At 33.0% G+C, this 26,278-nt stretch overlaps 1 long non-coding RNA gene across 1 annotated transcript in view; it reads left to right on the forward strand.

Moving 5' to 3' along the window:
- Positions 1 to 243: 243 nt before the first annotated feature.
- Positions 244 to 26,278, forward strand: part of LOC130542875 (uncharacterized) — a 33,812-nt gene continuing 7,777 nt past the window's right edge. Inside the window, exons 1-4 of the long non-coding RNA XR_008957749.1 lie at positions 244 to 325; positions 3,827 to 3,963; positions 6,209 to 6,263; positions 7,819 to 7,990. This is a non-coding gene — a long non-coding RNA (uncharacterized LOC130542875). The remainder of the gene's footprint in view (positions 326 to 3,826; positions 3,964 to 6,208; positions 6,264 to 7,818; positions 7,991 to 26,278) is intronic.

Raw genomic sequence — 26,278 nt, forward strand, 5'->3', positions numbered from 1 at the left:
GTGCACGAGTAGGCTGGCAGAGCCTCTAAACCACAATATTGCACTGGTATCTGTGAAAAAAGAGTTAAGAGGATGGAGGACTGGACAGAGTCTCACACTGAAAGGCAGCTCTGAGAAAATCCCAGCTGGGACTATGAGAAGCCAAGAGAAAACAGCCTGTTAGAAGATTCCCATATCATGGGATATACTGAGTCATTGATTGGGGCAGTCTGGGGAGATTGTGGCCAAAGCACAAACACTGCAGTAAAATGCTGAGAGTGCAGATACTGGATATTGTAAGCTAACTGCAGTCCTCTCAGCAGATTCTCTCCTTAAGAGACATAAGGTCAGTACATTTCCATGGCTCTCATGTATGTGTGTGCGTGTGCGTGTGCGTGTGTGTGTGTTGTATACATATATACACAAATGCATGCACATTTGGGATTATTGTCATTTTTTATTTAAAAGTAAGTTGTATTTTATACATTTCTCTATATTTTGAATCAGTTTCTTAAAAATACACCATGGGAAAATAAGGGTGCGCAAAATATACATAGTGTATTGCAAATCAGCAAATGACTGATTTTTAATTTCAGCAGAGGCTGAGGCATAAGTCAGAGAATAAATGGCTGAAGCAGATGACTAAATCTGAATTTTATTAAACATATTAATTATTGCTTTTATTTTTAAAATTTTAAAATTTGGAGCATAATGTCACAGGAATATTAATTTCTTAGCACCTTTAGCTCCTACACTGATGCAGAATTTATCAGTACTTGGTAGACAAATATCAGTTTATGGTAGATTGGAAAGATATTTTTGGCTAATTTTGCTATGAGGGGATAACTGCAGCTGCTGTTGATAGTACTGTAAGTAAAGACACATTTCATACAACTTCTGAATTAAAAATTATGTTGACAAATTTCAGATAATTTTGATCATGAAATTTAAAAAGTGAAGCTTATTTTAATGTGTACATTATTAAAAAGATTTAAAATTTTTACCCTCCTGTATATTTATGTTTCTAATATTATTAGGATGAGAAATTCTTCAGACTTTCACTTGAGTGAAAATTTCCCTTTAAACCTGAGACTTAGAAATGTAACAATATCAAAATAATTGGATTTCAGAATAAAATAATTTATTTTGTAGTCTCAGGTTTGCAAATTAATGTTCGAGTTGGAATTGTGTTGACTCTTCCATTTTTAAAATAGTGAAAATACTTCTTACCTTGAGTTGAAAAATCCTCCATTTTCCTTAACTTTGAGTTCTTACCCATGATTCCTTAAGACCTAGTAACTGATTTGATTTAGCACTATGGCCTTTTTCTTATTATTGGGGCCATTTCTGCATGTAATATTAAATACTTTTAATATCGCCACTGAACAGCTGCACACCAGTTACAGCATTCTGTCCAGAGTAGAATGATGTGAGGACCACATAGCAAATAGAACTCAGAAATTATTCTATTTTCAAGGCAATGTGCTTGGTTAATTTTCTGCAGTTAGCAAACAACAAACTCTTGTTGAAAGTGACCGTTGGTTGTTAATAAGTCTTATTATATTGGTATTGTTAATCAAATAGCTCATTATTAAAGTTTCTCTTGTTCTTGAAGAAGACTTTTGAAATGTATACTCTTACCTCTTTGGAACATCTTGTAAAATCATTATGTGGTTTGAAAATGTGTTTGTATCTTATATATTAATTATGGCTGAAGAAAATTACAAAAATCAATTTCTTTATTCTTAATACCAATAATTCTACTACAATCCTTTGTAGTAAAATTATTTTCTAAAACTAAATAAGTAAATAAAGTAATTGAGTAAATAATCGTACGTTCACATTCCTAAATCACACTTATCTTTGTGTTCCTGGAATTGTCAAAGACAACTGCATGAAATTGTTGTTCACTAATTTTGCATTCTATAAATATTTCTTTTAGGTAGATTCACTATACTGTGTCACAGATTAAAACCACATAGTAACAAATAAAGAGTCTCGTTTTAATAGATTATTTTGTCTACTATGATATAAACATTTAAATGTTTGGATGTCTGAATATCAGAATTACTTTATTTAGAGGTAGCAATTTATTAATATCTCTAGTTATTATGATATAGAAAATTATCTTGGAAAATAATTTTTCTGTAGGGTCTTTTATTCCCAATATTCATGACTTGGACAAATTATAAACATCTTCTATAACTGGTAAAATATTGGCAGTTTATACTATTTCTTTTGGCAAGCTTTTTGTGTAAGTTTTTAGTTTTACTTAATAAAAAATATATTATGGGCTATATTTTAAATAATTCTTTTTTGGCTTTGGAATTTTTTTGCCTTGAAGTTTAGTTTGATTTAAAGGACAAAATGTCTTTTGGGCAGGTTAACTTTTCCAACATTTTTTTGTTTCTTCACACTCTAAAATAATAATTTAGGTTAAAGATGTCATAATGGATGCTGTAACACATGATTTTAGTTTTTCTCCTTATGAAATTTTAACATGACAAATTTGAAAATTTCATTTTAAATCATCCTCAGAGAATGTGAAGAATTCCAAAACATCCTGTCTTCTTTAAACATGCATGTGCTATCTGTAGTCAAATAAGTGATATTTAATGAGATTAAGCTAAATTGATATAATGAGAGTTTATACTAAATATACTTATATACAAATGTTTTTATAACTAAGAAATAAAATACAAGACAAAGATGCCAAATTATATGTTTTAATTAGTCATTTCCAGATGGCTTTCTAAAAAGCTTGTTACTATTCTTATTTCTAGTAGGAGTCTATGAGAATACATTTCCCACTTCATCTCCATATTCATTAGCATTAGAAACTGCCTGAAAATTGGCTGGATGGAGAGACAAGCAGATAAGAGAAAAAGAGAGAGGGAGAGTTTTTTTTTTTTTTAATTGCTAATTATCATACGATCTCACTGATATGCGGAATTTAAGAAACAAAACAGAAGAACATAGGGGAAGAGAGGAAAAAATAAAACAAAACGAAACCAGACAGGGAGACAAACCATGAGACTCCTAATCATAGGAAACAAACTGAGGGTTGCTGGAGGGAAGGGGTGGAGGGATGGGGTAACTGGGTGATGGACATTAAGGAGGGTATGTGATATAATCAGCACTGGGTATTATAGAAAACTGATGAATCACAGATTTGTACCTCTGAAACCAATAATAATTATATGTTAATTAACTGAATTAAAATTTTTAAAAAGTGGGTGAAGGGGGCCAAAAGTTATAAACTTCCAGTTAGAAAATAAATAAGTCCTGTGAGTATATTAAAAAAAATTGCCAATACCTTAACTTATGAAAAATGTGTTATATTCACTACTAATGAGAACAACTTTTCACATATGTATTGATCATTTTTTCATATCACTCATTTTTCTATTAGTTTGTCTTTTTCTTAGTGATTATCATAGACTTTTTAAATATTATAGGCAGTATATTACAGATAATTTAGTTAACACATGCACAAAAATTATTCTGTAAGCTTAATTGTTTATGGTATGGCCTTCCAATATATTTTAAATATTTATATAAGTAACCTTAATAATGGTATCTGTATATGTTAGTGTTTTCTCATACATACGTGTTTTATTAATGGCTAGTTTTTAGCCTGTTTTATGTTATCAATCATAAAATAATACTGAAAACCGTCTATTAAAAATTGAGGATTTTTAATACTATTGAGAGCTGTTAAAAATCATGCAGATCCACTCTATTTTTTTTAAAGATCTATTTTGAGCATATTTAATTTTTTTCTCACTTTGTTTTGTTCTTGTATTAAAATGCATGAATTAACTTTACCCTGTTTGGCTTTTCTTAGAAATACTTTCTTGGGGGATATATGTGACTCAGCTATTCTTCAAAATTATGAAGCAGTTCTAACTACATCAAGCACAGTGGAGAATTATTCAACTTTTTATTTTCTTTAAAATGACCCTCTTCATTCAAATCAAAAAAGTAAGTTAAAATGTGTGTGGTTTGGGAACAGGGTATCTCTCTTTTATTGAGTATTTCTCTAAGTTAAGAAAGTCATGCTTTCATATGTCAGATTATAAACTCAAAGTGAATACCATGTTATTTACTTAATAATGGACTATAATACAAACCATTTAAACGATATTAATCATCTGTATGAGTCAATTTTAGTTTTTCATTGAATTTCATTAAATACATTTTTAGAATCAGTTTTTCTTAAATCTAGTAGTTTTTGGTGTATGATTGTATATTTTATAAAACTTTTCAAGGTGACCAATGTTTTTCAAAAGCTCAATTTTAGTCTGTCACTATAGATAACAGATAGTAGATTCTACTGAGAAAAGGAAATATTTCTTTCAAAAAAACTTCCTCAAAATTTTTAGCAGTAAGGATAGCAGAAGTAATGGCTTATCTTTTTAAAACTTTGACCACAGTTGGTTTTTACTATATTATTAATAGTGATAGAAAGAATATTGATTCAAATGAGAACCTAGAATAACCAGTTATTGATTGTTTCCATCATTTCAAGATCCAGATTTGAGAATATTCACCATGAAAACAATTAACTATTCTGCAATGTGAACTTCTAAGTTACAGGATTAAGGAAGTCAAATTTGAGGTCCAAATCCTAGGTCCTAGTGAAAGAGTTAAAAGCCACTGAATTATAATAAACGTCCTCATTCTGCCTTGTTTCTTCTACTTGATTAAAAATTATTAGCTTTATTTATCTGAAGTTTATTTTTCCTACTGACAGAGCCCAGGTTGATGTAATTTTATTACTAGCCCTCCTTATGTAAACAGCATTTGCATTGAATATATATACATATATATATGTGTATATATATATATATATATATATATTTTATACTTATATGTATATTTTTTAAAGATTTTATTTATTTATTTGACAGAGAGACAGCCAGTGAGAGAGGGAACACACCAGGGGGGAGTGTGAGAGGAAGAAGCAGGCTCCTAGTGGAGGAGCCTGATGTGGGGCTCGATCCCAGAATGCTGGGATCACGCCCTGAGCCGAAGGCAGATGCTCAACGACTGCGCCACCCAGGCACCCCTGAATATATTTTCTAAAATACGTAATAGCTATATTACATCTTCTATCCCCAAATCCCAATTCTTTTTTTTTTTTTTTGAAGATTTTATTTATTTTAGAGAGAGAGAGCATGAGCTAGGGGAGGGACAGAGGGAGAGGGAGAGACAGAATCCCAAGCAGACTCCACACTGAGTGCAGAGCCCGACAAGGGGCTTGATCCCAGGACACTGAGATCATGACCTGAGCGGAAATCAAGAGTCAGACACTTAACCAACTGAGCCACCCAGGTGCCCTCCAAATTCAAATTCTTTAGAGAATTTGGGGTAAGTTAATTTCATTTTAATTATATTAAATATAAATTTTAACTTAGTATTTTGTATAACTCATAGCTGATGCTAAGCAAATAAATAAAATATTTATAATAAAATAATATCTCTTCTATTAACATATGTAAAATTGCTGTTACCTATAGCAATAAACGACCTTTCTGGCAAGGATATTTACTTTCAGTTATGTTATTTGTTTTTTGTTTTTTTATAAGCCACTCTTTAAAATTCTCTTTGAAATCACTATTAACATTTTTCAACATATCAGCTCTTCTATTTACATTATTTTTAGACAAGAAATTGGGCAAAGAAATTATGAAATCATAGTCATTATTTTAATATAACTTCATAAAAATAGAATTCATCACTCATGATTTGTTGGCTACTAGCTTGCAATATTTCCTCTGGTAGTTTAGAGACTACGGATGGTTCTTTTCCCAGTGATACCGTAAACTAATAAAAGATCATGTGCTATTCATACAGGTACAGCAAACACAGATATTTATTTAAGCATAGCAATTAATTATTGGAATAATTCTAACTATGATGAAAAATTTTGTTAGGAAAATGGTAGCATAAAAATGAAAGCAGGTTTAAAGTTATCTGACAGTACCATAAGTCAAGGAAGGTCTATAAATAAGTGCACTGAAACTGCAAAAGTATTGACTAAGTATGTTTTAAAGAAAAGGATTATTGAGATATGATCAGTCTATATAAAATCTAAAAAAAAGCCATCCATAAAAGGCTAATGCTTTCCTGAGATAATTTTTTTTATAACTTAAAAAAAATAAACATTAAGTAACATATTTTAATAAAGGAATGTATTACTGAGTATTGCCAATACTATTTTCAGATAAACTTTCTGATGAGACTTTTAGCAATGCAGAGACTCTTCTCTGTCTTATTTGGTAAGTCCTCTAACTTGAGTGAAGATGAAATAATTAAAAACTTGGAATGTCATTTTTTGTTTTGTTTTGTTTTTTCTTTACTTGTTAGATGTTCTGCTGAAGAATAAGTGTATGTTATATTAGTTATCAGCTTGTGCATTACAATGGTGGGAAGTGGGGTATTTATGAAGATAGGTTAGTGATTATTTCCATGGTCTTCAATAGAAATATAAACTAGTTTCCACATGCTGCTAGCCATCCACCTCATCCTCACCCAAGGGCATCAGCCCTTGAATGGTCTCCAGAATGTCCTCATCTGTCATCTATAGCTGTCAAACAAGAACACCAATATGCGTCATACTGAAAGCATAATGAATTCATAGATGTAAGTGACCAGGATATTGGAATAGAAAGCGTAATGAGGAAAAAATTTATGGTCAAAACCTTTTGCTTAGGGAACCGTAAATTTTGAATGCTATGGGTGAAGATTTCATTCTCAGTCTCCACTAAGGACATGCACACACAAAAAAATAAGTAGAAGAAGAATTAAATTCCACAAGGTGAAAATAGTTCATGTCAGCAATCCTTCCACTATATTCAGCATTAAGCATTAGTCAAGCTTTTATGAAGTATGGCTACTGGCAGCATATTTGTTCTTCCTATCTCAAATTTGTTCAAATTGAAAGCATTGCTCATGCATGATGACAGGATGACAGGCTTCTTAGATAAGAGGAAAGAAAAAAATCTAACAAATCTGTATTTTACTAAGACCTTTTGGCACCATCTCACATGGTATTCTCATCAACATGCTTAATAAACTGTAGAATGTGTAGAGAAGGGTCACACCCAAATCGTAGTAATCAAGTGACCCAGTCAACCTCAAGAAATATATTTAAAGGTATCAAAATAGTTAGACTGAGAAATGTTTTTTATATATTTTACCAGAAGTCTGATGGAAAAACAATAATATTAGCTTGTTCATTAATTAAATTAGCAAATTATATTAAGCCAAGGGAAGTGGCTACTACCTAGGAAACCAACAGACTTTTTGATGATTATAATGAATTGGATCAATTCAATTATAACTTCATGGAAATATGCTTTAACTTAGTACATAGTGCAGTCATACAACTGAACTCACCATGGTAGAAAATGTTCAGTTTAAATACTTCAAACAAATAGAAGACAATTAGTAGCTTACTCATGCATTTCTTCCTTGCTTGCTTTCTAGTATACACTAGGCCTATCTAACACAGAATTTGGCTAGCCATCACTAATGTAAACTCTACTTACTTCTCTATAAAATACCAATAAGCATACATAATATATATGAAATTAAGTCATTTTGCAACTGCAAGCCTTCACAACATCAAATTATTTGATGGATTTCTTTATCCTATATTTGCTGTATTCTGGAACTGATAAATAATTACTGGCATAGTTTTACTTGATTAACTAAAAAAAGAATAAATTTGTTTTATATAAATAATATCTAAACAAATACTGTTTCTCTTTCACTGACTCCTGATATAAAGAGTATCTGTATGATCTGAAATTTCTTTTTTTTTTTTTTAAGAATTTATTTTTATTTAAGAGAGAGACAGCCAGCAAGAGAGGGAACACAAGCAGGATGAGTGGGAGACAGAGAGGCAGGCTCCCAGCGGAGGAGCCCGATGTGGGACTCGATCCCAGAACGCCGGGATCACGCCTTGAGCCGAAGGCAGACGCTTAACGACTGCGCTACCCAGGTGCGCCCTGAAATTTCTTTTTGTCAAAGCAGCTTCTAAAATAGCCCCCAGTGATTTCTATTGACTGGTATTCACAACTTCATTTAATCCTGTCCCCTTGAGTACTGACTGGACTTAGTGACTTGCTTCTAATGAATATAATATGACAGAAGTAATGGGGTGTTACTACCAAGATTAGGTTATAAAAGGCTGCAGTTTTATCTTGACTGTGCTCACTCTCTCAGTCTCTTTTCAATTACTCACCCTAAGGAATACTGTGTTGTGAACTAGCACTTTGGAGAGAACCATGTGGCAAAGGAACAAGGCCTGTCATTGACTATGTGAATGAGCTTGTTGATCCCTCAGCAATCACACTTTCAGATAGACCTGCAGTTGACAGCTTGACTTCTACTTCTGGTTGCTCTTGAGTCAGAGACACCCAACTAAGTCACTTCTGTAGCCCTGACCCAAAGAAAATGTGAGATAATAAATATTTGTTGTTAAAAGCCCTGTGGATCAATAGACAACAATGCAGATTTTATTACCATGAAACAGGTTGCTGCCTAATATATGAGTGGCTTTGGGACAAGGCAGTGAGTGGAGGCTGGAAGAACTTTAAGAAGGGAAACAGTAGTAAAGTTGTACATTGCCTTAAACAGACTGTCAATAGAACTGTAGACATTAGAACAATGCAGTTGAGAGCTTACATGAAAGTGAAGAAAATACATAGTAAATGGGAATATGGGAAATGCTAGTTATGTACTGGCATAAATTTTAGGAATGCTGCTACTTGCAAATATGTGGAAATTAGAAAATCTGCACCATGAACTAGATGTTCAACCTAGAGAGACATATGAAATGACAGAGAGGCGATAATACTCACATCCAAATATGAATTATATATTGCATTAAGGTAGACTAGGAAGTAAGTGGTATTGACACAGAATTCTATGATAAAAGAAAATCTAAAAATAATCAACTCAAAAATCAATGAAAATTAATGTAAAATAAAGCATATTGTAAAAGAAATGACTTTTAAATGACGAGATCTAATTCCTAAAAATTCGATACCAATTATCAAAATGATTTATGAAGAAATAAAAATAATTTTTGCCTCAAAACTTACTAAAAAAAGAAAGCAATACAATAAGGAGCTTTTGACATAAAAAGTTGTTGGGCCCTAAATTTATATTGAACCCAGTTGTTATTCATGTTAAAAGCAATCAAAATACATGCTCAAATATTCAGTCGCAAACTTTAAATATATATACAAAGATACATGTAAATATAAGTGCATATACATGAGGAAACAATGTACAATTACATTAAATGTAGCTCTTGAGTAAATACTTAACCAATACTGTCAAAAATAAGGATCTAGTGGCGCCTGAGTGGCGCAGTCGTTAAGCGTCTGCCTTCGGCTCAGGGCGTGATCCTGGCATTCCGGGATCGAGCCCCACATTGGGCTCCTCCACTAGGAGCCTGCTTCTTCCTCTCCCACTCCCCCTGCTTGTGTTCCCTCTCTCACTGGCTGTCTCTCTCTGTCTAATAAATAAATAAATAAATAAAAATAAGATCTCTTCTTTTAGTTATAGTACCATAAGGTTCTTAGGAGTTAACATAAATAACAATAAATTAAGCTTCCAAATATATTTTAGAATATACACACACAGATATATAACTAGTCTTTAAAGTGGTATTAAAGACTGTATGAGAATGTTTTTGTTTATTTTTTCTAAAGATTTTATTTATTTAATGAGAGAGAGAGAGGGAAAGTGAGAGAGAGAATCTCAAGCAGACTCCATGCTGAGCACCAAGCCTGACATGGGGCTCGATCTTATGGCCCTGAGATCATGACCTGAGCCAAAATAGTTGGATGCTTAACTGACTGAACCATCTTGGTGCCCCAAGAGATAGTTTTTATAAATAAGATTGAATTTACTACCAAAAGTATATTCTTCATCTTCTACACATCAAGTCAAAACAAACGGATTCAGTTATGATACTGATAATCATGAGAATATAAGAAATGTAAAATATAAGAATAAATCAATAACTAAAGATAAACTATAATTTTAAAATCATTGCAAAGGGTATAGGAAACCACTGAGCAATGCAAACTATAGATCATAAGTATTTCATAAAGCAAAGTAAAAAAAGTAGAAAGGAGAGAAAAAGATAAAATAAATGACAGTCATAAACTTAAACATAAATTACTGCAACAAAATCACCATTTTTCAAAAAAGTAGATTTTTTGAACTTATTTTCCTACTCTACTACTTCCTACTTGGGTAACTTGGGCAAAGAAATTCAAATTTCTATGTATTGTACAAAGAATATAGGAAAATATGCAATTATGAAAAAAATCAGTCAATAGTTTTTTTATGCATGTGTTTATATATATACACATATATAAACACATATAAGTTTACGTGCACAGAGGAATGTACACATTTGGGTGTACTTATATATATATATGTGTATGTAAATTTACACACATGTATGTGATATAAATATAAATGCACTTATACAAAGAAATATAATATAAATATACATATATATTAATTAGTGTCTAATATGGTTGATGTCAGAGAATGGAATTTCTCACCTTCTTTGTCTTATTCATTTTGCTTATTCCTTTGTCTCTAAAACTACTTTCTATAAGGTAACAAATGCTATGAAATTCAAGTGATATATTTAATTCTTACTTTTTTGACATTTTCAGCAAAACATGCTTTGCTGGCTGTTTCCACCTTTCTAAAATACTCTCTGTTCTCACCTCTAGATCATCAAAATATAATCTTTATCATCTTCTTATCGGATACCTTGTCTTTAAATATGGATTCTTAAATATTTGAAGATCCTGCCTCTTGTCTTTCTAAACTAATTAGGCAACATCCACTATACTCATGGTATTAAGTATCTTCCATATGCAGATGATTCTCTAATTTGTTTTCAACTCATGCCTCCATTCTAATCTTTGCACTCAGTTATCCAACTGCAAGTTAGGTATTTCCATAACTCAAAGTTAAAATGTTCAAATCTAAACTATTGACTTTTCCCCTTGACAAGTCAGCATAGATTAGGTTATGCTATTACACAGGGAGAAACATCCTTAATCTCAGTAGCTTAAAATGACAAACTCTGATTTCTTTCTCACAATACTTGTACATTGAGGGTCAAGAGACAGTACTGTAAATCATAGTTACTCGGGAATCTAGGTTCACAGAGCAGCCACAAACTTAAACTTGACCAATAGCAGTTCCAGTGAAAAGAGAGCTCTAGAGTGCTTCCCACCAGCAATTAAATACCTGGTCTGAAAATATCACCTATGTTGGCTTCAACCAAGGATTAGAAAAATAAAATTCTATCTTCTGTGTGGAAGCAATCAACCCAAAAATATTTGGTAAAAGAACTAATCATATCCTGTATCCCAAGACTAGTTCTCTAGTCTTACTATCTTTGCAAATACTACCAATTTAGACACAGAAAATCGAACTCTTTATCATCCCATTCTCCTTCATTCTCCATAGACAATCTACCAGAAAGGGTTTTTTAAATTATATTTCCAAAATACATCATATATCTCTTCAATATATACTTATTATTCCAAATACATTCTTTCCACTATTATTCCTTCCAAACCCCCAACATCTCTCAACCTGACCATTGCAATTGTCTTATATGTAAACTTTTGATATCTATAATTGACTCACTTATAAACCTTCACAAGCTGCACCTAGAGACATGTTTGAAAAACACAAACATCATCATGACACTAAGTTGATAAAAGATTCTTGGGAACCTCTCATTGGTTTTTTATGATAAAATCCTTAACTCTTCAATGAGTGAAAAATCTAACTTGTGGTTGTAACCTGGAGAACTGATAAGCTGGAAAGAAGTTTTTCTGATCCTAACAAGAAAAAGAAAAAAAAAGTAGGTTAATTAAAAAACCAATGATTTGCTTCACCCCATTAGAAAAAGATGATGCCACAGAAACTACCACTACCCTAGAATTTAGACACAGATACATGCAGGCAAAAATAGGGCCGAAGCATTTACTCAGAGTCATGCCCAACCAAAAGCCATGGAAGCCAGCAGGGAGATTAAACTAGATTTTTTTTTTAATGAATTGCTTATGGGTGATTATAAGTGTTAGCTATTGTGGACATGTGAAGCCCTGGGAGACAAGAGTCATAGGGCAGTTCTTGTCATCTCACAAACTTTTTCTGTAGAAACTCCAACAGGTTGTCGAGGGGAGGATCAAAAAGAATACAGCGAAAGCCACCCCTATGGTGATGGCTGGTAAAGGGGAAAAGAAATCACATATAAAATGTGTTTACAACAATTTCTCTCTCTCTCATTAAAGATTTAATATACAGGGGACATTCATCAAAGCCTGTATTGGAGGAAATTGGTTGAATCTCATCACAGCTGATGGAAGGGAAGGGAGACTGAATTTCTGCCCAGACCACATACCTCTAGCTCCTAGGTAACAAAGCCTTAATTATCTGGGTAAAGGGGAAGGCAGGCAAAACCTTAGCCTAAGGACACTGGTGAACACACACAGCAGCAAGGAGAAAAATCAGGAAGGGGACAAAGGAAGTCTACTACTGGAGTAGGGGAATTCTTATGAAAGTTAAATGCTGAAACAGGTTGTAGTACATGTCTCTGTGAAAAGTTAAAGGAGAAAATCAGAGAACTTTCCCCTCTGCTACTCCATTTTAATGATACTAACAAGCCTTGTATAAAAATAGCAGGGGATAGAGTAGGAAGTGCTCAAGAGACGGATTCTCACTACGAAGAAACACAAAGGGAAGACACAGAGTCAAGTGGGAGATGAAAACAAGGTTGTACCAGAGGAATTTAAATCCTTTGGTGTCCATTTTAACAATAAACTTTACCTCTGGTAACCACAGCAATAATATTTAAACACATCCAATCTTCTAAATACAGTAAGAAAATCCTAACACAGAAGCCAAGAAGAACACCCATGAAGAAAACTCGTGTTTTTCTCTTAGCAGTCCATATGTTGACCTCAGTATCTCCTGTGTCATAAACATTCACAGCTTTCCAAAAATAATAATAATAAAGTAAAATATCAGGCTTATCATAAGGCAAAGCAAAAAATGGAGTCAAAAGGCAAGAAATGATAATTAGAACCAGAATAAAAAATGACTCATATGTTGGAATTATCAGAAAAGAAGCTGAAAATAACGATGGATAATGTTAAAGGCTTTAATAGAAAAGAAATATGATATATAAGATCAGATGGATATCAGATGAAATTAGAAACTTTAAGAAAGGGGCACCTGGGTGGCTCAGTCAGTTAAGCATCTGCCTTTGGCTCAGGTCATGATCCCAACGTCTTGGTTTGAGCCCCACATCAGGCTCCATGCTCAGCTGGGAGCCTGCTTCTCACTCTGCCTGCTTCTCCCTCTGCCTGTTGCTCCCCCTGCCTGTGCTCTCTCTCTCTCTCTCAAATGAATAAATAAAATCTAAAAAAAAAAAAAAAGAAAGAAAGAAACTTTAAGAAAGAATCAAATGGGATATTACAAATCAAAAACAGTAACGAATGAAAATTGTTTTATGGATCTATTAGTAGACTAGACACAATCAAGAAAAAATCAGTGAACTTGATGATACATCATGAGAAATTACTCCTCTAAAACAGAAAACAAAGTAAACACACACACACACACACACACACACACACACACACACACACAAACACCATAAAAACAGAACAGAACAGTCAAAAGTTATGGGAAAATATCAAACACTGCAGCATACGTGAAGTTGAAATTCAAGACAGAGAAGACAGAAAGAATGGTGCAGAAGACTTTTGTGAAGTGTAACAATTGATAACATCCAATATTCATGTCAAAGACCAAGCCACAAATCCAAGAAAGCTCAAAAACACAAAGCATATAGTCCAACACCACCCCCCCCACACACACATGCACCCACACACGTAGGCATATCATATCCAAACTGCTGAATTCACAGTTAAAGCGAAAATCTCAAAGACAACAAGGGGAAAAAATTCTACCTATGGAGAAACAAAGGTTAGTCAACTTCTCATCAGAAATCACATGAACAAGAACAGAAGAAAGCAGCATCTTTCAAGTGTTAAAAGGAGAAACTATGCCAAGTTGGAATCCCATTGGCAGTGAAAATATTCTTCAAAAGTAAAGAAAAAATAAAGACTTTTTAGATGAACAAGATGGGAGGAATTAAATGTCTGAATACTTGCTCTGTAAATGCCAAAAAGTTCTCTAGACAACAGGGTTATTTTAAAGGTCAGAAACCGGATCTAAAGAAAGAAATGCATGGAGCTAGAACAAGCAACCCTAAAACTTGTATGGAACCACAAAAGACCTGAATAGCCAAAGCAACCTTGAAAAAGAAAAGCAAAGCTGGAGGCATCACAATTCCAGACTTCAAGTTATATTACAAAGCTGTAGTAGATCAAAACAGTTTGCTACTGGCACAAAAACAGACACATAGATCAACAGAACAGAAGAGAAAACCCAGAAATGAACCCACAACTATATGGTCAATTAATCTGTGACAAAACAGAAAGAATATTCAATGGGAAAAATAAACTTTCTTCAACAAATGGTGTTGGGAAAACTGGACAACAACATGCAGAAGAATGAAACTGAATCACTTTCTTACACCATACACAAAATAAATTCAAAATGTATGAAAGACCTAAATGTGAGATAGAAAACCATCTACATCCTAGATGAGAACACAGGCAGCAACCTCTTTGACACTGGCCATTCCTTTTACTTATGTCTCCTGAGGCAAGGGAAATGAGCAAAAATAAACTATTGGGATTCATCAAAACAAAAAGCTTCTATGTAGCAAAGGAAACAATCAACAAAACTGGAAGGCAGCCCTCAGAATGGGAGAAAATATTTGATAAAGGGCTAGTATCCAAAATCTAGAAACTTATAAAATGCAACACCCCCAAAATGAATAATCCAATAAAAAGTGGGCAGAAGATACAAACAGACATTTCTCCAAAGATATCCATATGGCCAACAGACACATGAAAAGATGCTTAACATCACTCATCTTCAGGGAAACACAAATCAAAACTACAATGAGATATCAACTCATACCAGTCACAATAGCTGAAATCAACAGTAGGTTATTGGCTAAATAAACAACAGGTGTTGGTGAGGACATGGAGAAAGGGGAACCCTTTTGCACTGTTGGTGGGAATGCAAACTGGTGTAGCCACTGTAGAAAACAGTATGGAGTTTCCTCAAAAAGTTAGAAATAGAACTATCCTATAATTCAGCAATTGCACTATTCAGTATTTACTCAAAGAATACAAAGATAATAATTCAAAGGGAAAGATGCACCCCAATGTTTATAGCAGCATTATCTACAATAGCCAGACTATGGAAACAGCCCAAGAGTCCACTGACTGATGAATGGATAAAGAAGTATTATGGACATTCATGGAGCTAGAGAGTATTACGCTAAATGAAATAAGTCAGTCAGAGAAAGACAAATAAGGTATGATTTCATTCATATGTGGAATTTAAGAAACAAAACAGATAAGCAAAGGGAAAAAAAGGAGAGAGAGAGGCAAACCAAGAAATACATTCTTAACTGTAGAGAACAAACTGATGGTTACCACAGGGGAAGTGGGTAGGGGGATGGGTTAAATGGGAATTAAGGAAAGCACTTGTTGTGAGAAGCCCCAGGTGTTGTATGGAAGTGTTGATTCACTGTATTGTATACCTGAAGCTTATATTACACTGTATGTTGCCTAACTGGAATTTAAATAAAAACTTTAAAAAAAGAATGGAACAAGCAATATCAGAAATGGCATAAAAGAAGAGGATATTCTTCTTACTTTTCTTGCTCTAATATCTAAAAGAAAACTGGATATTTAAAGCAATAGTAGTAAAAACATACTGGCTGTTTATAATGTATGTAAAAGCAAAAACGACCTGAGATTGTAGGAAAAAATAAGAATATCCTGTTATAAGGACCTTTCACACAAAGCAGAAAAAAATGAATTTATAGTGATTATTTTATATTCATTATTGTAAAATATAGTTTAAATAAGTTTTAAAAGGTAATAATGATAAAGATATAGACTAGAAAATGTAGAATCCTAAGAAAGTTTCAATTAAAATGAGGAAAGGCACAATAAGAAAAATGTAATAAAACATAAAAGGAAAAGAAAACTGATAACAAGATGTCAGATTATAATCTAACCATACCTGTACCCACTTTAAATATAAGCAATTTAAAAAACACCATTTAAAAGACAATAATAGTCCCATTGGATAAAAATGCAGGATCTTCCTTAAAGATACCCATTTAAATAGCAGGACATAAAATGAGTTTATAATAAAGATATGAAAAAGGTGGTATAATTCAAATTCTAAAAGCTAGGATGGCTATACTAATTTGAGACAAAATAGACCTCAGAACAAAGACAATTATCAGGACTAAAGAGGGACATCACATTGTGAGAAAGCAGTCAGCTCTATAAGAAGGAAAAGTAATCCCAAGGAATACAAATTTTGCAATATAGCTTCAAAACACATGAGGCAGAAACTGATACCTGAAAGGAAACTTAAACACAATTTTAGTTGGGAATTCTAATACTCCTTCTCAATTTACTTTTCAATAATATTACAAGACAATCAGTGAGGCCTAACAGCATTACCAGCCAACCTGCCCTAACTGACCTCTAAGGAACACTCTACTACTGACATCATAAAAGCATTCTTTCCAGGTGTACATGGGACATTCAACAAGATACACCACATTCTTGGCCAAACACCTTAGTATCTAAACAAATTTAAAAGAATACAAATCATACAAAGTATGTCTCAGACATAATGGAATGAAACTAGACATCAATTACAGAATATCTCAAAAATACCCAAATATTAGAAATTAAACAATACACTAGTACATAATTCATGTGTCAAACAGTAAGGTACAAGAAAATTTGAAAAATGTGTTTTAGTTAAAAAAAGAAACATAAAACATCAAAATTTGTGCATTGTTACTAAAGCATTACTGAGAAGAAATTTAGAGCACTAAACACATATTTTAGCAGAAAAATTTACCATCAACAGCCTAAGCATCAAATTCTTCAAATAACTGGAACAAACAGATTTAAAGCAAGAAGAATAAAACAAAACATAATAATGGAGTAGATATAAATTAAGTTGAAAATAGGAAAACAAAATATATGTTTATATATATGCTTATTTTAAAAATTTTTAAAAATTTTGGTTTTCAGGTTTTTATTTAATTCTAGTTAGTTAACAAATAGGGTAATAGTGGTTTCAGGTGCAGAATTTAGTGATTCAACAGTCACATATTACACCCGCCGCTCATCACAAATGCCCAGTAAGGGAGAGAAGCAGACTCCCTGCTGAGCCACACCAGGCTGTGTCAAGACCCTGATATCATGACCTGAGTTAAAATCAAGTCGGACACTTAACTGCCTGAGTCACGCAGGTGCCCCAAATTTGATTTATTTCTAAATATTTTACAGGCATTATTTTTAAGATTATATTACCTCATTTTATTGCATTTTGCTTTACTAAGCTTCACAGATACTACATTTTTTACAAATTGAAGGTTTGTCCCAGCCTTGCGCCAAGCAAGTCTATCAGCACCATTTTTCCAACAGCATTTGCTCACTTTGTGTTTCTATGTCATATTTTAGTAGTTTTTGCAATATCTCCATCTTTTTCATTGTTATATTTTTTATGGTAATCTATGACCAGAGATTATGAGTCACTGAAAGCTTAGATGGTGGTTAGCACTTTTTAGCAATAAAGTATTTTAAGGTATGCATTTGTTTTTTGACAGAGTGCTGTTGTACACTTAATAGACTACAGTATTGTGTAAGCATAAACTTTTATATGCACTTGGAAACCAAAAAATTTATATTACTCTTTCTTGCAATATGGGCTTTATTACAGTGGTTTGGAACCAAACACACAAAATCTCCAAATTATGCTATGTCTTTGGGGAAATAATCAAAAGTGGAAAAGGAATCTAGAAAATGATTACATTTGTTTAGAGAAAAGACCATATCTATACATGTTGACACAGTGATATTCCAGCTGAAATATTCAAGGTAGTGCCTACTATCTTGATATTTTCTTCATGATGCTATTCAGACTGTGAAAAGGAGTAAAAAAAAAAAAAAAAAAAATTCCTCAAATGCTCCCAATAACACTCTGTATACTTACTTCCTTAGAAAATTCTTTTTATTGCATCAAATTTGTGAGTTCCTTATTTCTGAATGGCAAAATTTTTTTTCTTTCTGTCTTTTAGTCTCTATGAATCCAGTTTCATATGTCATTCCTTCAGTGTTCTGATGGACCTGGGTGATTTAACTTCCCTTCTCTTGCACTAGCATCCAGCAGTGCCAGGTTGCTTCTCTGGCACTCAAAGAATCTTACTCTCCATCTAATAATACTAATAGCTGGACCAGTTTAAAATGTATAGATGTGCTGAAAACCAACAAACACACTTGCTTTCAAATTTATAACTCTCTGAGGCTATTTTTTCATTGCTAATAGGATAGATCTTCTTATCTCCAGCGTTATTCATCCTATATGAGCAGTGCTTTCAAGGTGAATTGATTTCAGCCTGTGAAAACAAATACATTGCTCCACGACATGCTTTATTAATGCTGCCTAGTGTGCTGCCACAGTCTTAAGAGCCTGGTTATAAATAAAATGACACATAATGAATGAAAACACTTCTATGCTATTAAATTGACCCAATCAGAAGACACAACATGTACAAGGAATTTTAAGACTAAAAACTTAAAAAATTTTTAAAAATGGTTAAGATTGACATCTAACTGTATAAACTTAATAATTTATTTTCAAGCTAAAAACATACATTTAACAAACAAAAGTGATGCTATATACACAGTTTTGAACAGTCTTAAGAAAATCAGATAATAGAGTCTAAAGCAATTAAAATCAGTAATGAAATAACACAAGCTCAGCTATTTATCAGGTAGTATATATAAATACATGCATTAAAATTAAAAACAATATTTCAGTAACATTTGATCAAATGTATCATTTTTGAGGAACAAAAAATTCATTTATCAATTCAGTATTTAGTAACAAAATATTTTAAGGACAGAATTTTGGAAAACAGGAACTCTGAATTAATTCTCATCAATTTTTAGGGGAACATAAATTGATATTTCAAAAACACTATCTACACAAATATTTCCCAAGTCAAATTACTGGCATATCACACATGCATGTGTTTTATTTCCTTTAGATATTTTTTTATGGATATCAAATATTAGGAATGAAAAAGGGAAACTGCACTGGTCAAAGTGACCTATGAAAGATATTACAAATAGGCCTAATCAAATAAATTTGAAAATTTAGATAAATGGACATTTTCTTAGAAAGATATAACATGATAATGTAAGAAAAAAAACTCAGCTATATATGTACCAATTTAAAACAATCCTAATCCTTGGTCTTCTTATTTAATGAAGGTACATCTCACTTTCATAATGACTTTTTCTTTCTATTTTGAAAACTTCAGTCAATAACCAAAGCTTCTCAGTTTTTTTTCTGCCATCAGTCAAATGCCAATGCTTTCTGTTCCACAAATCCAAAAGACACATCTTTGTGCATTTTTTTCCTACAAATCATAGTTCTTCACACATAGTTGTAATGCATTAGTCAAATCAGTGCTTTATAGCACTCTGACAATTATCTCCAGAGAAATTCTCTAGTGACTTCTTCAAACTCAGCACTATTATTCCCTTCATGTGGATTCTAAGCTAAGGTTCAAGTGGCAGAGACATGTACCATTCATATGTGTATTCGTTCCTCTGCATTTCTCCTTATCTTGAAATTAGTTACCTATACAACTAATCGTGCCCATAGAACTCTTGTAAATGGAATGTATGATTTCCTGCAGATGCATTTCAGAACTGGTTCCAGAAACAACAGCTATTTTGCTCAATTGTCATAGGGACTACAGAGAAATTACTTTCTACATTATTAGATATATCTACATAATTTTAGAGGCCCTGTCAGCCAGGGTACTTCAGCAACTCTGTAGACAAAAGGCTGCTGAACTTTGCAGCACATAAGAAGTGAGTTAAAAAATAAATCTTTATTGTGGTGAATCACTGAGAGTTTAGTCCCCAAATTCTCTAACAGATCCTAAATAATGCAGATAGATATCACTGGTGAGTGCTTTTATAAGAAATACTTAAAATACTGGCCTCACAGGTGACAAATAGGGAAATAATGAATACTTTTTTTTTTAAATGAATACTTTAAGCTGGAAAGTACGTATTTAATTTTATGCACTGGCAAAACTCTTGGTAAACCATCAAATGTAATGCTTTTGGAGACAGATCACACATACTGAGCAATTCTAGGAGAAAAAACTTATAGTGGATATTGGTTTGTAATGGTTGTGTTTAGCAAAGTGCTAAAAAGGAACCAAGTTAAAAAAAATCAGCATGCTTTCAAGCAAATATGAAAAAAGAAGACTTTGGAAATTAGGTAACTTGGAAAATTGTAAAAGCTGATTCCTGATAGAATCCAAACACCAAGTATGCAGGATAATGCACACCCAATTATCTCATTCTCTAATCAGATTACTAACATATTTGTTTGTATCATCCAAAACTCCATACAGGAGAAATAATTAATTCTGCCATATTGACCAAAATCTTCCCTAGCAACAGAAAAAACTAGTGAATGTACGCTATAGTTTCATGACCAATAAGAGAGAGGGTAAAATGGCAGTGAACAGGAATAATGGGTGTTTTATTTAGTACTTATTAAAAATTTCATGTTCCCAAGGCCATCATAAGATAATAAATTTAAAAAATGCACAAATCATATCCTGCACGAGATTATATATATATGTACACCTATATACCATATACATATATATGTATGTGTTTCCTTATTTAGCAAGTGATAGGCATTGTTTCATTTCATATGAATAGCCTTCATTGATGTTCCATTTCTAGGCATTTTTTTCAAAAGTATTTACAACTTCAAATAGTGCATTCACACTTATATGGAAACCATACAACAAATCTGAATTGTGATTTTCACCTTTAATTGATTGTATGTATAAGTTAAAATTCTAGAAACTTTCTAGAAACATGATTACCAGATATTTTAAAGCAATTTATAATTCCTTCTGATGCTTGGCATATTAAATGCTAAAGAAAATGTAAATCTTGGGGCGCCTGGGTGGCACAGCGGTTAAGCGTCTGCCTTCGGCTCAGGGCGTGATCCCGGCGATCTGGGATCGAGCCCCACATCAGGCTCTTCTGCTATGAGCCTGCTTCTTCCTCTCCCACTCCCCCTGCTTGTGTTCCCTCTCTCGCTGCCTGTCTCTATCTCTGTCAAATAAATAAATAAAATCTTTAAAAAAAAAAAAGAAAATAATAATATGAAAAAAAAAAAAGAAAATGTAAATCTTAATGAGAGAGCAAAACTAGTCTTCTTTTTTTAAAGATTTATTTATTTATTTATTTATTTATTTATTTATTTGAGAGAGAGAGAGAGAGTAGGGGAAGGGTCTGAGGGAGAGGGAGAGAGAATTCTCAAATGACTCCCTGCAAAGAGCAGAGACCAATGTGGGGCTGGATCCCACAACCTGAGATCACCACTTGAGCTGAAATCAAGAGTCAGAGGCTTATGAGATGCCCTTCAACAGATGAATGGATTAAGAAGCTGTGGTCCATATATACAATGGAATATTACTCAGCTATCAGAAAGAACGAATTGTCAACATTTGCTGCAACATGGACGGCACTGGAGGAGATAATGCTAAGTGAAATAAGTCAAGCAGAGAAAGACAATTATCATATGATTTCTCTCATCTATGGAACATAAGAACTAGGATGATCAGTAGGGGAAGAAAGGGATAAAGAAGGGGGGGTAATCAGAAGGGGGAATGAAACATGAGAGACTATGGACTATGAGAAACAAACTGAGGGCCTCAGAGGGGAGGAGGGTGGGGGAATGGGATAGGCTGGTGATGGGTAGTAAGGAGGGCACGTATTGCATGGTGCACTGGGTGTTATACACAACTAATGAATCATCGAGCTTTACATCGGAATCCGGGGATGTACTGTATGGTGACTAACACAATATAATAAAAAATCATTAAAAAAAAAAAAGAGTCAGAGGCTTAACCAACTGAGCCACCCAGGCACACCTAATTTGCTTTATAAATGACACAGAATAACAGCTTCATGCATTATGAGCTCCCTTGCATTTAGTGAATGCAGTATTTAGTGATTTAATTATTTTTTTAATTAACAGATTTAAACCAAGTCTTTAACATGAAATAACATTATATGGATGTCTGTTGCTATTCTTATTAAAAAAATACAAAATACTATTTGTCCTGCACAGTTGTTTCAACAAAAGAAAGAGAAGTTAAGCAGCGATTCTTTTTAAGTATACTGAAGTTGGTTGAGGAAAGCAGTTGTTCTCTGCATTTTTATTGTTGTAATTGTACACAATTATGCTAACTGCTGATTTAGGTTTTCAGTTTCAATATTCATTAAATTTTAACTAATTTAATGAATATGACCTTTTAATCTAGAGTGTCTTAAACTTGGTAGTTTACTATTAATTTAATATTGATAATAGAACGAATTGCTAATAAAACTGGTGACTTTAGGAAAAAACTTTATTTTCACTCGTCACTGCATATTTAAATATTTTGAAATATTATTTAAAAAGGTTATATTATGCAAATGAAAGCTAAAAATTATACAATGTAATGTATAATTTTAAAATTTAATTGGAAATTTCTCAATTTAAAAATTGGCATCTTTACATTCAAATACGTAGGTGGTTGAAAGACACAGATAAATTAGATACACTTTTTCAGAAAAATATTCCTTAGAATTTCTGAAAGTGTTGTTTCCATGTCGATGGTGGTGATGCATTTTTGTATGTCTAAGTATATAAGAAAGGGAATCTTGTTAATAATATTTGAAAATTGCCAAAATTAAAAATAAAATGCAGGGGTGCCTAGGTGCTTCAGTCAGTTAAGCATCTGACTCTTGATTTTGGCTCAGGTCCTGATCTCAGAGTTGTGGGATAGAGCCCGGTGGGTCTCTGCACTCAGTGGGGAGTCTGCTTGGAATTCTCTCTCTCCCTCTCCCTCTGTCCTTCCCCTCACTCTTTCTTGCCCTCTTTCTAAAATAAATAAATAAATAAATAAATAAATAAATAAATAAATAAATAAATAAATCTTAACAAATGTTTTATAAACGCAATTGTTCATTCCTCACCACTCCTGCTCTACTCTTCAAAGACATATTTTTTGAAATTCTTAATGTAATTTGCTAGAAAATATTACAAGTGTTCTTCTACCTTCTATTCTGTATCTTAGTTGTAGCTTAGTAATTGAGCCCACAGATCTTCTTTATCTTACACATAAATCTACCTGTGTCTTTTTCAACACTATTTTATTTATGACACACACTGTATTTATTCCATTCCTTCTTAAAAACTACTTTAGGATACTTCCAATGAATATAGGGCTATATTAAATTATTTGTGCATTTTTATTTTGAAAGTTATCATGAAGAGTTTATACCAAATAGGTACTACTTATTCATCTATCAATACCATATTTGTGTCCTTAACTTCACATTTTACCCAAGTCATATATACAAATATTTTATTTAATATATTTTTATTATAGTCCTTTAACTATCAGTGATGTTGAAGCAACTTTCACTTATTTAATTGCCAACGGTGTCTTTTTATAACTCCTTGCTTATACATTGTACATAATATTTTATTGTGTTGTCATCCCTTTCTTTGTCATATTTTTGTAATCATATACATATTTTTCTCTTTTGACTTTGGATTTTGTTTAATTTTCTACATGATGATAATGTGCTCTGCTGACAAAGAAAGTTTCACTGATTCCTTTGTAATCTGTATAACTTAGTTTCTTTCCTTATTGTACTAGAAAGGTGTTTTGTTTTTTTTTTTAAAGATTTTATTTATTTATTTGACAGAGAGAGAGACAGCGAGAGAGGGAACACAGGCAGGGGGAGTGGGAGAGGAAGAAGCAGGCTCCCAGCTGAGGAGCCTGATGTGGGGCTCAATCCCAGGACCCTGGGATCACGCCCTGAGCCGAAGGCAGAAGCTTAACGACTGAGCCACCCAGGCACCCCTAGAAAGGGTTTCTAATACAATGCTGAAACATAGTGATGAGACGGTACATCTCTTTCTTTCTTCCTTTCTTCCTTTCTTTCTTTCTTTCTTTCTTTCTTTCTTTCTTTCTTTCTTTCTTCCTTCCTTCCTTCCTTCCTTCCTTCCTTCCTCCTTCCTTCCTTCCTTCCTTCCTTCCTTCCTTCCTTCCTTCCTTTCTTCCTTTCTTTCTTTCTTTCTTTCTTTCCTTCTTTCCTTCTTTCTTTCTTTCTTTTTACCTGATCTTACCCAGAAAGAAAAGTTTTTCAGCACTACATATAAAGTTTATTGGAGGTTTTTGTAGATGTTCTTTATAAAGTTGAATTAGTTCCCCCCATATTCCTATATTTTCTGAGTCTTTAATCATGAGTGGGTATTGGATTTTTATTTTTTACCATTTCTTATAAATTCTTATAAGGAAATTCCTTTATATGGAAAGGCAAAAGAAACAGAATAACCATTTACTATGGAAGGAGAAGAAGAAAGTTTTAAGACTGACTATCTGACTTCAAGCTTAGAGAACTAAATAGAAATGAGCTATCAAGCTATGAAAAGACAGGGAAGAAACGTATTAGTGTATTAATTAATATTAAAAGCCTTCAACTAGAATAGCATATTTTTTCTATTAATTGTTGCAGAACTATCAGGTTGATCTCATGTATATCAATGCTTTGTGGTTAGGCATATACATATTAAAGATCATTACGTCTTCCTAATGAATTGACTCCTTTGTTGTTAGCAATGATCCTTTATATTGCTGATTAAGTTTCTTGTTTTGAAGTCTGTTTTGTCTGAAATTAATATAGCCATTCCAGCTTTCTCCTAATTAGTATAAACTTGTATACCTTCCTACATCCTGTTATTTTTAATCTATCTGTGACTTTACATTTAAAGTGGACTCACTTTAGACAATATATAGTAGGGCCTTTTCATTTTTTTCCATACTGCTAATCTCTCTCTTTTATTTCATGTAGTTATACCATTCACATTTAATACAATTATTAATATGTTTAGATGAGTATTTACTATATTTAGTCATATAGTAATTTAGCTTTCTATTCTTTGTGCTTTTTTCTTTGCTTATCCTCTTTTTCTTCAAATATTTTAATTGACTTCAGCTACTTAATTTCTATGATTACATTATTTCTACTTTTTCATGTAGCGGTTATACTTATTCCACAAATGTTTAGTGGTTGCCAGAGATTTTGCAATATGCAATTATGATTAATATATATCCATTTTCAAATAAAACTATACCACTTTACAGGTAATACAGGTAGGTTTTCTTTAATTTAAGTTCATTCAGCCAACATATAGTACATTATTAGTTTCAGATGTAGAGTTCAATTAACCATCAGTTGCATATAACACACAGTGCTCATCATATCACATACCCTCCTTACTGCCCATCACCCAATTATCCTATCCCCTCACCCACTTCCCCTCCAACAACCCTGTTTACTTCATATAGTTAAGAGTCTCTCATGGTTTGTCTCCCTCTCTGATTTCTTCCCATTCAGTTTTCCCTCCCTTCCCCTCGCCTATGATCCTGTGTGCTGTTTTTCATATTCCACATATAAGTGAAACCATATGATCACTGTCTTTCTCTGATTGACTTATTTCACTCAGCATAATACCCTCCAGTTCCATCCACATTGATATAAATGACAAGTATTCATCTTTTCTGATGGCTGAGTAATATTCCATTGTATGTATAAACCATGTCTTCTTTATCCATTCATCTGTTGATGGACATCTCAGCTCTCTCCACATTTTGGCTATTGTGGACATTGCTTCTATGAACATTGGGATGCAGGTGTCCCTTCTTTTCACTCTATTTGTACCTTTGGGGTAAATACCTAGTAGTGCAATAGTAGGTCATAGAGTAGCTCTATTTTTAACTTCTTGAGGAACCTCCATATTATTTTCCAGAGTGGCTGTACCAGCTTGCATTTCCACCAAGAGTGTAAGAGGGTTCTCCTTTCTTTGCATTCTTGCCAACATTTGTTGTTTCCTGTCTTGTTAATTTTAGCCATTCTGACTGGTGTAAGGTGGTATCTCATTG

This window comes from Ursus arctos, unplaced genomic scaffold (genome assembly GCF_023065955.2).
Source record: "Ursus arctos isolate Adak ecotype North America unplaced genomic scaffold, UrsArc2.0 scaffold_10, whole genome shotgun sequence".
NCBI classification, from domain to species: Eukaryota; Metazoa; Chordata; class Mammalia; order Carnivora; family Ursidae; genus Ursus; species Ursus arctos.